The sequence below is a fragment of the Capsicum annuum genome, chromosome 12, assembly GCF_002878395.1.
Source record: "Capsicum annuum cultivar UCD-10X-F1 chromosome 12, UCD10Xv1.1, whole genome shotgun sequence".
NCBI classification, from domain to species: Eukaryota; Viridiplantae; Streptophyta; class Magnoliopsida; order Solanales; family Solanaceae; genus Capsicum; species Capsicum annuum.
Genome location: NC_061122.1, coordinates 17,582,323 through 17,596,127, shown reverse-complemented (window position 1 = coordinate 17,596,127; position 13,805 = coordinate 17,582,323).

Here is a 13,805-nt window from a genome sequence, read left to right as displayed (position 1 = left end):
CTTAAATAAGGTGGTATCATAGTACAAAAACAAAACTGAAAATACTAAAGTCTAAATATGAAAAATCTATAATCGTCTGAAGGCCTCTAAACTGTCTGAATAAAGAGTTGAAGGAACATGTCTCCAACTAACTCCCTAAACTAAAAATAAACTGAAATACTAGAATAATAAATGTAAAAATCATGTCCTCAAAAGATGAGGACTCACTGCTTACTGAACTGCTATTGCCGATCTGGAATCTGTACCTCAGAATTATGGTGTAACATAAAAAAAAGCATCATAGCACAAATGCGTCAGTACAACTAAAGTACTGAGTATACGTGGGGGTAGGCTAAATGCATGGGGTTTATATGCATGAACATGCTGACTAATATGAACGTGAGAATACATACATACATATATACATAACTGCTACTGAACTCGTGGAGATACTGACTACTTGAGTTTGAACTCTAACAACATGAGTTTCGTGATACTGAGATACTGAATGACTGATAACATGGATGACTGTATCTAAAAGTCCTAATTCTGGAGAAAACTATCTAAGTTCCACACTGTATCTGAGCATCTAAGTCTGAGATCAGTCCTAGCTAACGAGTGATCTCTAAAACTGATAATGAGAATATTTGACTGAATCTGAGATTGAGATCAAGCCTGTCTGCCGGGTGAACTCTATATCTAATAATAAGCATATGAATATGGGACCAAGCCTATCTGATGGGATGGTCCAGGAATCAATGGAATTATCTGAGTTCCTTACTGAGATTGATGACTGTATCTGACAGTCTTGATTCTTGATTTCTACTCTGAAGATTGATACTGAAACTGTAAATATAACTATGACTGTGGGAGGTAGTAACCTAACCGACATACCCCGATACTGTACTGGTGAGGTCTAATCTTTTCCCTGATTGGAAGGGTGTCAATACTGTACCATACGTAGAGACCTCTACTATGATCAAGCCTCTCTTACGGGTGACCCTGAACAGGAAATCAAGCGTAAGGCAATATAATAGTCAAGTATAGCCTTAATCTGATGAGTGACTCCTGTCCTACATTGGATACGTAGTTCTGGAGTACATGGATTGCTGCTAACAGCTCTGCCTTTATAATGGGAAAAACCCCAATCCCTGCACTCGCTCGGTGCTAGTCCCTACTCCCAACTGAAAGACTCTAAAAATATTAACTGTGCTAAACTGACTAACTGAACTGAACTGATTTATAAACTGATTAACTGAGATGATAATATTTTCTTAGCTGAACTAAGCTTAATTCACTGAGTTCCGTTGACTGACGAAAAAGCTACTTGAGATCTGAGGTCTGACTGAGAGTATTGAAATTACTGGGACTACTGAACTACTAAGATTTTTAAGCTTTTCTGAGTTACGTGACTAACTGAAATCTATGGAGAATAGCTTGACTGAGGATGTCTTGAAAAATGAAACTAGCTCTAGGCACATAACTATAGTTTTCAAGTACAAGTACCCCAGAACTCGATGGAAGAAAACTGACACACATGACTGACTTGATCATAAGAGTAGAGTCCACAATTCACAATATCATAAGGATTTCATAATAAGAATGATTCTCAACAAACTATCACATGATCGGGAATGCAAACAACATGTATATACTTGCATGGCTTCAATAACATGGTCATTCCATATCACAACAATATCATGAGCTTCTCATACAACATCTTCAATTCAAGACAATAGCATGGGGATCACGTTGAACATAAACTTAGAACATGGAATAGTCATTTAGGACTTATTATGTCATAAAAGTATGGTTTCTATTCCCTTAGGTATTTTAACAAACACCTTACATGCACATCTTAGGCATAGGTGGATTCATCAAGATTACAAATATTCAACCACCAGTTTCACATATTTATACATTAAATACCACCATATCCTCACACAAAACATACAAAGATCCCATCTTAGGCATCATCAAACTCCAACCACATGGACATCAACCACCACCAACATAAACATTATAATACATAATTTGGAAGATGGTTCTTGAGCTTCATGGATATAAGGAGTCCATGAATCAACTCACGCATAGCTTAGAAGGAAGATTCTTGATGATTGATGGAGGAATTTCCTTAAAATTGGATCTTCAAGCTTAATTATGCAACCCTAGTTGTTTTTCTCTTTTAGTGCTCTTGGATGATGAACTTAAGATGTTAGTAGGGTTGTAATGTAATTAGGAGCTATATATTTCGTAGGGTTAAGTTTAGGGACTTATAAGGAGTGTTAAAATACTTAATTACCCTCAAAATAACACAAATTAGAGTGTTTAAGTCACTTGAAATCATAAGATATGCGCCGCATATGATATCGCATATATTTACGTAGGTTCCGCATATGATATCGCCTAAATTTACATAGGCACGGCATATGATATCGCCTATATCTACATAGGCACCGCATATGATATCGCCTATATCTAAATTGGCGCCACATATTCTATCGCCTATATTTACATAGGCGCCGCATATGCTTTCTAGTGGCCATGTGCGATTGGTTAGGTGCCGCACTCTACTTCGCAAAGCCATAACTCCTAGCTCGGGTGTGGGATTTTGATGAAATTGGTATTTTTGGAAAGCTAATTCAATTCTCTATAATTTGGTGGGTATAAATATGAAGAAATACCACATTAACATCAATTTATACTCGTTCAAATATGACCATTATGAAATCAAACACTAAAACTTGATGGATTAAAAAACTCTTAGCTTGCATTACCTTAAGTGATTCATATGAACATGCTTAACGTATCATAAGCTATCTTATCACTAGGATACTCATTGTAAGTCATGTACTCAAGTATGAATCATAGGATAGGAGATTTCATATGTAGGAAAAATGGTTCATCTCCTAGCTTAGAAACATGCTGGGTATTACATTTATGCATATCCCATGTTTGATTAAATGCTTTAATAAATAAATTATGGATTATGATGTTAGTCTTGTGTTCAAGTAATTCATGCTTTATAAGTTTTTTTGTATCGAGTCTTGGGGGTACTTGTACCTGAAATATTAGCTATGTGCCTAGAGCCATGTCATATTTTCATGATACTCTCAGTCAACCTATGATCCTTAGACCTTAGACAGTCTTATGACTTAGGAAATCTCCATTATATCATGAACTCAGTCAGTTGTCAGATATCAATAGTATTTTGTTAGTTAACAAAATTCTTTTACTCAGTCCATGTTCAGTTCAGTAAATCATGTTCAGTGTCCATTAAGATGGGAGTAGGAATTAGCACCGAGTGAACCCATGGATGGAAACTCACCTATTATATGAGGGTGTGATTCTTAGAAGCAATCCTTGCATTCCAAAACTATGTAGCTAGCATAGGTTAAGATATCATAGCCTGCTATATGATGGTAGATGAAGTGGATTAACCTGTTATATGAGGGTTCCCACCCTTCTCACTAGAGTTACCTATTATATGAGGGTTACTCACATATTGTCCTTACTAATGTCGCAGTATTGACACCCTTCCAATCAGGGCATAGGTTGGACCCCAGTTTAGTTATTATAGTGCATATGGGGCATATCGATTAGATAACTACTCTCCATAGTTTTAGTATTAGTCTCAGTAAAAGAATTTAGATAGTTCTATAGATTTCAGGGCTATCAAATATAGTCAACTCAGATACAATACGAAACTCAGCTAGTTCCATCAGAATCAGGACTATCAAATACAGTCACTCATGTTATTAGTTATATCAGTATCAATATGTCATGTTATCTGTATTCAAATTCAGTAATCATATTATTACGGTATTAGTGTTAGTTATTATGTCTCATGCATGTATTCTCATGCTCATGATAGTTAGTTGTTATTATTATTGTTCATGCACATGAACCCCTTGCATCAGCCTACCTCACATGCATACCAGTACATTCAAAGTACTGACGCATTCGCGCTATGGTGTCTTATACCATGGGTTCAGAGATACGAGCTCTAGAGCATCAGTAGATTCTAGATATCAGCAGTTAGAGTTAGCAATGAGTCCTCATCATTCGAGGAAATGATTATTTCTCTATTATCTCATTGATTAGTTTATTAGTTGGAGTTAGTTGGGGACATGTCCCATCAACTCCTCATTCAGACAATTTAGTTAATCAAAGGCTTTCCAAACTATTATGATCGGTTAGTTTATTTTAGTTGTTTTGGGTATTTCATACCCCATTCATATATTATGATTTATTAGATCTTATGCTACAATTTTGAACCTTATGGCATTTCAGTTCATATTTCTGCATTATTCAGTATTTTTTATAGTATACAGGTACAGATATCTGACATGGGTTAGCTTGTGGTCCTTTGGGGTCATGAGCACTGTGTAGCATTCTGGGTACCAAATTTGGGGCATTACAAACTTGGTATCAGAGCCTAATGTTCAATAGAGTCCTAGGAAGTCTAAAAGCTGCATCTAGTAGAGTCTTGTACATGGGTGTGTTGCATACCACATTTATGTACAAGAGGCTATGAGATGTTCTAGGAACAATTTCTCATTCTTTCAGTATTCATTTCATGCCAGTGAGCATAATCTCAAGTCAATCTCTAAGTCTAATCCATCTTTTCTCCTTATTTTAGAACATGCCTCCCAAGAAAAGAAATCAGTCAGCCTCTCAGCCCGAAAAACCTTTGGGAGATCATGTTTCTCATGTAGAGTTCAAGGCCGCATTCACTACTCTTGCTCAGTCAGTTGCTGCTCAAAATGAATGACTAGCTGTTATTCCGGCCAACCTAGTGGCCAATTTAACTGCAGCCAGGATTCAAAACATTACCTGAATGAATCATCCATCCTTCTTGGGTCTAAGGCAAATAAGGACCCTCAGGAATTCCTAGACTAGGTGCATAAGGTTACAAACATAATGGGGGTTACTTCTAGTAGGAGTGCTGAGCTAGCTGCATACCAGCTGAAGGATGTTGCTCACACTTGGTTCAAGTAGTCGAAGTTAGAGAGGGCAGTTGATGTAGGGTCAGTTGAGTGGGAGGAGTTTGCTTCTGGTTTTATTGATAGATTCTTTCCTCTAGAGCTTAGAGAAGCCAAAGTGCTAGAATTTATCAACCTCAGGCACTGCAACATGACGGTGAAAGAGTATTCTCTTAAGTTTACTCAATTAGCTAGATATGCCCTTTATCTGGTTGCAGATAGCAGGGCAAGAATGAGTAAGTTCATTTTAGGGGTGAATGATAGCATGGTTAATGAGTGCAGATTTGCCATGTTGAATAGTGACAAGACTTTAGCCAGGCTTGTGACTTATACTTTACAGATAGAGGAGTAAAAGATTAAGATGAGGGAGAAGTAGAATAATAAAGTGAAGATAGGTAGTTTTAACTTTGCTCAGCCTAAATCAGAAGGAGAAAACAGTTCTCAATTTCATTCTAAGTTATCAGTTCCATCTTCTACCTCAGCTACTGATCCAGTTCCTAAGTTTAGAGAGGGTAAAAAAGATAGAGCGCCAGGCTTTAAGTCTCAGGGCAGTGTTAGCAGTGCCTGCACCTATCCTCTGTGTCAAACTTACGATAAGCACCATCAGGGTATTTGTAGAGCGGGCAGTGGTATTTGTTTTGGATATGGCAAGCCAGGACACAGAGTTAGAGACTGTCCTCAGCCAGGTTCTTAGGGTCAGTAGAATCGTCCTGCAGCTCAGTCCGGTCACCCAAATCAGCAGGGTGCCACCTCCAGTGCTACTAGTGGGCCACACCTAAATCATCTTTATACTCATCAGTCCTGGAAAGATCAAGAAAATTATCCTAATGTGGTTCCTGGTACATTACAGATCTTGCATGTACATGTTTACGCTTTGCTAGATCCAGGTGCTTCTTTATCTTTTGTTACTCCCTATATAGCAGGCGATTTTGGAATTAGTCCCAAAATTTTAGAAGAGCCCTTTTTAGTTTCTACCCCAGTAGGTAAAACCATTATAGCCTAGTGGGTATACAGGAACTACCCGGTTATGATATTCTAGAAAGTTACTTCAGCAGACTTGGTTGAATTAAAGATGACTGATTTTGATGTCATTCTCGGCATAGATTGGCTTTATTCTTTCTATGCCATAGTCAACTGCAGAAACAGAATAGTCCAGTTTTAGTTTTTAAATGAACCCATCCTTGAGTGAAAGGGTAACGTATCTGCTTTCAGAGGTCAGCTTGTTTCCTACCTTCGGGCGGGGAAAATAATATCTAAGGCATTTTTCTATCATATTGTTTGAGTTAAGGACTCTCATTTCAAGACTCCCAGTCTTGAATTAGTTCCAGTTGTAAATAAATATTCAGATGTCTTTCCCGAAGATCTTCCAGGAATTCCTCTTGAAAGAGAAATAGACTTCGACATCGATCTTATTCCAGACACTCAGCCTATCTCTATTCCACCATACAAAATGGCACTAGAAGAACTAAAAGAACTGAAAGAACAATTGAAGGATATCTTAGATAAGGGATTCATCAGGCACAATGTTTCCCCATAGGGCGCATCAGTATTATTCGTGCACAAGAAAGACGATTCTCTCAGAATGTACATTAACTACCGTCAGCTCAATAAAGTTATGGGAAAGAACAAGTATCCACTTCCCAAAATTGATGAATTATTCGACCAACTTCAAAGTGCCAGTTATTTCTCTAAGATAGACCTCAAATCAGGCTACCATCAGCTCAGAGTCAGAGAATGTGACATTCCAAAAATAGCTTTCCGTACTCGATATGGTCACTTTGAATTTCTAGTAATGTCCTTTGGTCTTACCAATGCCCCAGCCACTTTCATGGACTTGATGAACCACATGTTCAAGTATTACTTGGGCATATTTGTCATAGTATTCATAGATGATATTCTAGTCTATTCCTGCAGTGAGCGCGATCATGCAGACCATCTCAGAACAGTACTCTAGACCCTCAAAACTCATCACCTATTCGCCAAATTTAGTAAGTGCAAATTTTGGTTAAGGTCAGTAGCATTCCTTGGTTATATTATTTTTGGTGATGGTATTAGAGTATATCCTCAAAAGAACAAAGCAATAAGAAACTAGCCTCACCCTGTCTCTTCATTAGATATCAGGAGTTTCTTGGGTCTGGCTGGCTATTATAGGTGGTTTGTTGAAGGATTTTCTTTTATTGCGTCCCCTATATCCATATTAACTCTGAAAAAAGTCAAGTTTCAATGGTCAGATCCTTGCAAGAAGAGTTTTCAGGAGTTGAAGACTAGACTCAACTCAGCTCCAATCTTAGCTCTTCCAGATGATTCAGATAGGTTCGTAGTATATTGTAATGCATCCAGAGTAGGTTTGGGTTGTGTCCTCATGCAGCATGGTAAGGTCATAGCCTACGCCTCCAGACAACTTAAACCCTATGAGAAGAATTATCCTACTCATGACCTTGAGCTAGAAGTTGTAGTTTTTGCCTTGAATATTTAGAGGCATTATCTCTACCGTGTTCATGTATATGTGTTCACAGATCATAAGAGTCTTTAGTATGTCTTTTCTCAGAAAGATCTTAATCTTCGTCAGAGAAGGTGATTAGAGCTCTTGAAAGATTATGACATGAGTGTCCTTTATCATCCGAGAAAGGCCAATGTAGTGGCCGACGCTCTCAATAGACTGTCTATGGGTAGTGTTACTCATGTTGAAGACAGTAAGAAGAAGTTAGCTCAGGAAGTCCATCATCCTTCTAGACTAGGCGTTCACTTAGTCGATATAGAAGAGGGTAATGTATGGGTTCAAAGTAGTTCAGAACCATCTCTAGTTTTCGAGGTAAAGAAAAGAAAGATAGAGATCCCAGCCTTGTCAAGTTAAAAGACTTAATCCAGAATTAGAAAATAGAGGTTTTCTCCCAAGAGAGAGATGGTTTTCTTCGTTGTCAGGGTCGTCTTTGTGTTCTAGGTGTAGATAAACTAAGGAAGCAAATTATTGTAGAAGTGCATAGTGTACACTACTCTATTCATCCAGGGGCCACAAAGATGTATCGCAACTTGTGCGAGATCTATTGGTGGATTAGGATGAAGAGAGACATTACAGAGTTTGTGGCTAAGTGCTCTACATGCCAGCAGGTTAAGATAGAGAATCATAAGCCTAGTGGTCCTATACAGGAGTTCATTATTCCTTCTTAGAAGTAGGAAGAAGTGAACATGGACTTTGTGATGGGTTTGCCTTGAACTCGTCTTTAGCATAATTCAGTTTGGGTCATCGTACATAGAATGACCAAATCAGCCCATTTTCTTCCAGTTCATACCTCTTATTCAGCCGAGGATTACACCAAACTCTACATCATAGAGTTGGTAAAATTGTACGGTGTTCAATTATCTATTATCTCATATAGAGGTACCTAGTTCACCTCTTACTTTTGTAAAGCATTCCAAAAGAGTTTTGGTATCTAAGTTCATATCAGTATAGCCTTCAATCCTCAGATCGATGGTCAAGTAGAAAAGACCATTTAGACTTTAGAAGATGTGCTAAGGGCGTGTGCAATTGATTTCAAGGGTAGTTGGGATGACCACTTGCCTTTGATTGAGTTTGCATACAATAACAGTTATCATTCAAGTATTTGGATGGCTTCATTCAAAGCTCTCTATGGTAGGAGGTGTAGATCTCCAAACGGTTGGTTTGAAGTTAGCAAGGCCTCAGTCATAGGGCCTGACTTGGTATTTGATGCCTTAGAGAAAGTCCAGTTGATCAGAGAAAGACTCTGAGTTGCTTAGAGCCGACAAAAGTCTTACGTAGATGTTCGTAGAAAAGAACTCGATTTTGAGATTGGTGACTATGTCTATCTAAATATATCTCCCATTAAGGGAGTAAAGAGATTCGGCAAGAAGGGAAAGCTCAGTCCCTGTTATGTCGGTCCCTTCAACATTCTTAGTCGATTCGGCAAGGTAGATTATTAGCTCAAATTACCTTCAGATCTAGCCTCAGTTCATCTAATTTTCCATGTCTCTTTGCTCAAGAAGTGCATAGGTGACCCAACAGTTGTAGTCCCTATTCAGAGCATAGATGTTTAGAATAGCCTCTCTTATGAAGAGTTTCCAGTCAAAATCCTAGACCATCAGACTCTTAGATTGAGGAACAAAGAAGTCCCTCTAGTCAAAGTTTTTTGGAGAAATCAGTTTGTTGAGGGAGCTACTTTGGAAGCAGAAGAAACCATGCATACCAAGTATCCTCACCTCTTCTCTGCCAACTCAGATCAAGCTCAAGGTAATAGTTCTCCTTAAGCTTCAGTGTTCATCACAAACTTGATATCAAGTACCATTACATATTCAGTCATGCTTTCATGTATCAGTTCAATTATATAATTATGCATCAGACATGCATTCTCATTGTAAGAAAACTTAGTTTATTAAAACACTCAGTTATGCATTCATGAATTAGCTATACATGTAACAGCTATATATGTTTATTATATTATGTTCAGTTTATCAGTCATGTCAGTTAAGAGATCATGTTTCAGTTATTCATGCTTAGTATGTACGTCAGTTTAAGTTCTTCCCCTCACTGTCAATGTCATTCGAGGACGAATGTTCTCAAGGGCATTGTAATACCCATATTTTTTTCCTAGTTTGAAATCATCTCAAGGATGTTAGAATGTGCTTTAAAATACAAATCCATTTTTGTACACGTGGTATTTTTTAGATTTTCACTTTCTGTCATGTGGAAAATTGAATAAGCTTTCCATCAATACCAATTTCACCAAAATTCGGTGTCAGATGAGGAAGTTATGGCCGAAATAAAGAAGGCAGAAAAACCACCTAGGTTCGACGGTGCAGGCCGACGGACCATCGGACTAGCAATGGAACTTCGACCATGACCATCGCATCGAGACAGTGATTCAATTTTCTAGATGAGTACGACGACGAGGTCCGACGGACCGTCAACCTAGTAACGGATCATCCCCTACCGTCGCATCGAGGCAGTGAATCAATTTTTTGTCTAAGTATGATGGAGAGGTCCAATGGGCCATCGACCTAGCGACTGATCATCGCACCCCACCGTCGCTCCATGGCAGTAAGTCCCAGTTCTGGTCCTAGTTCGATGGACGATCGACCCAGTACGGACCGTCACACCCTGCCGTCGTACTTTTTGTTCAGTTATTATAAGTCATTTTAACAGAAGTATTTTGGTCATTTACCACCCACTTATATATGCCCAGTTATATCCAACCTCAGTTTATTTTTTTATTATTATTTCAACAACAACAAAACTAGGGTTTTTCTCTCTAAGATTAATCCCTAGAATCAAATTTAAATCTTCTCCAAGAACTCAGAGATCCAAATTCCTCAAGTTCAAGAACATCAAGAAACTCAAACCAGGTGTACATAGTGTTCATTCATGGACTCCTTTCGTCCATGAAGCCCAAAAGCCCTTTTTCTAAGTTCAAGTTTATGGATTTTCCTTTATGAATTTCATGTTGGGCTGCTATTGTTCATGTTGATAAATGACCAATTGAATCTTTATCCATATTTGGTGATAGATATTTCATGTAAAATTGATTAGTATATGTGTAGGTCCATGTAAACCTATAATTAAACCCCTGAATGATGAAATTAGAATTGAACCATAATATTTAATTGTTGTAAAATATTGTTTACACATACTATGTCTACCATGTGTTTGATTTAATGCCCAGATGAAGGAAAATGCCCAATTAGCATGATATCATGAAATCCCCATGTATGTAAAACTTTATGCATATCCCATGTTTTATGAAATGCTTCAATATATAAATTATAGATTATGGTGTTAGTCATGTGTTCAAGTAAGACATACTTTGTCAGTTTCTTTCTATCAAGTCCTAGGGGTACTTGTACCCACAATATTAGTTGTGTGCCTAGAGCTATGTCATATTTTCATGATACTCTCAGTCAATCTATGATCCTTAGACTTCAGACAGTCTAATGACTCAAGAAATATTCACGACTCATGAACTCAGTTAGTTGTCAGATATTAGTAGTATTCTGTCCGTTAACAGAATTCAGTAACTCAGTCCATGTTCAGTTCAGTAAATCATGTTCAGTGTCCATTCAGATGGGAGTATGAATTAGCATCGAGTGAACCCAAGGATGAAAACTCACCCGTTATATGAGGGTGTGATTCTTAGAAGCAATCCTTGCATTCCAAAACTATGAAGCCAACATAGGTTGAGACATCATAGCCTGATATATGAGGGTAGATGAGGTGGATTAACTTGTTATATGAGGGTTCCCACCTTTCTCACTAGAGTTACCTGTTATATGAGGGTTACTCATATGCTGTTCTTACCAGTGACACGATATTGACACCCTTCCAATCAGGGTACAGATTGGAACCCAGTTCAGTAATTATAGTGCATATGGGGCATGTCGGTTAGATAACTACTCACTAAACTCAGCTAGTTCCATCAGAATTAAGACTGTCAGATACAGTCACTTATGTTATCAGTTATATCAGTATCAGTATGTCATGTTATCAGTATTTAGATTTAGTAATCATGTTATCACGGTATTAGTGTCAGTTATGATAGTTAGTTGTTTTTATTATTGTTCATGCACATGAACCCCATGCATTTAGCCTACCTCACAAGCATACCAGTATATTTAAAGTACTAACGCATTCATGCTATGGTGTCTTATACCATAGGTTCAGAGATACGAGCACCAGAGTATCAGTAGATTCCAGATATCAGCAGTCGGAGTTAGTAGTGAGTCCTCATCCTTTGAGGATATGATTATTTCTCTATTATCCCATTGATTAGTTTATTAGTTGGAGTTAGTTGGGGACATGTCCCATCAACTCCTCATTCAGACAGTTCAGTCAGTTAGAGGCTCTCCAGTTTATTATGATCAGTTAGTTTATTCCAATCATTTTGGGTATTTCATACCCCATTCATATATTATGATTTATCAGATCTTATGCTACAGTTTTGAACCTTATGGCCTTTCAGTTCATGTTTCCATATTATTTAGTATTTCATGCAGTATACATGTACAAATATCAGCCATAGGTTAGCTTGTGGTCCTTCGGGGTCATGAACACCGTGTAGCATTTCGGGTACCAGATTTGGGGCATTATAATATTGCACATGTTGAACCTTAAAAATCAAGATTTTCTGGTGGAGCATATGTTATTTTAGTGCTCACGCTTGTTGAAACAGAAAATTACGGTGACAATTTTTCTATGGTACGCATGTTGATTTTAATCATACATATTGATATGAAAAATCTTTTGAAGGACTAACAATGAAATAGCCTTGATTTGGAGTCAATGCTGGCTATTTCTTGTAGCACTACCACATCATTTGGTTTATGTCTACAAAACTTCAGTGTTAGTAATCGTGGACTGGTCTTGTGTCGTTGATTGAAGCAAGTACTGTCGCAGTTCAACAGTTATGTTTTGCTTGACTGAACTATGTTGGAGATGGCATTCCACCACTGAATACTTATGGCCACTGTCTATTCAGCCCGAGAGTCATTTTCATAAAAATAAGTTTTCCAAAACTTTTCTTTAAAAGTTAACGTTGTCCAAGTGGGAGAATGTTATTATTTATTTTATAAGGACTTAACATGAACTTTTTAATTACGTTAAAGTAAAATGGATTGATGTTATTCATTGTTGGACAAGACACAGGCCGTGTATTCATGCGGCTTCCATATAGGCCTGTATCCATTTCATGTTATTGATGTAGGCTGGAAATAGTGTAGGCTTGTAGTAGACCTATGAGCCCATAATGGGGGGTGCACTAGGTTAAGGATTTTAATCCTATAAATATAAGGCTACGTCCCCTCTCCTAGCTATAACATAAGATGTATTCCCATAATCTACTAGTCATCATAAGCAAAGGAGAGGAAGACTCAACCTTGTTCGTCTTCAGTTATGTGATACAATGGAGGACAAAGGTACGCACCTTTCCTCTCGCATATTCCTCTACTTTATAGGTGTTCTTGGTTTTATGTGAATCTGTGGTGTGTTTCTATTTTAATATAACAATTTATACATAATTTCTGCATCTAGTTCTTGATTACCCTGTGTATGTTGTATGTAGTAAGTCTGCTACAACTACATTCTTCTATATGTCTATTACAGCATTCCATGCCTTAGGGTCATGAGCTGCTAAATTTGAAATTTTTCCTTCCACCTTCTTGTAATCTAATGGGTTCTTCTATTGACATTCTTTTTCCTCTAGTTTTTATGTCTTGTTCTATTTGTTATTTAGGGTTTACTCTAAATACAATATCTTGGTAAATTACCTTTTGTTACATTTACTCTTTCCATACCGGCTGTTCTCTAGAAAGGGCTTGCGGTACTCATCGCACTCTCCATAAATTCTTTTATACTTTCTATCTCATCTATACTATAAATCATTTTTGAATCTTCTTCTTTTCATTTGTTTTTATGTGTATAACCATAATTATTGGTTCTTAACTCATTGGTTCTCAGCTCACACTTTACAAAATATTTTTTAGCTTTGATGAGGTTAAGATTTCCCATTTTACAGCCTATACATTTGAACGTTTTTTCATTATTTATTTTGCATAGGGCCTCTGCTTTCATTATAGCTTTATTTACCTCAAAATCTTCTTCTAATATGTCTATATTTCTAAAATTAGTACTTTCACATTCTTCAACTTCTTCATCGGTTTCCTTTTCATTCGTGTATTGGTAGTCTGTAATCTTACTGAAGTTTCTTCTTTATTATTTGTATACATTAAATGATTTGTTGTCTTTAGTGTTTCATTCTTAGTAAATTTTTCCAAGTTCCATTATAACCCTGCACAGTCTTATGAATTCATCTTTAGGGGCTTCATTAATTAAATACC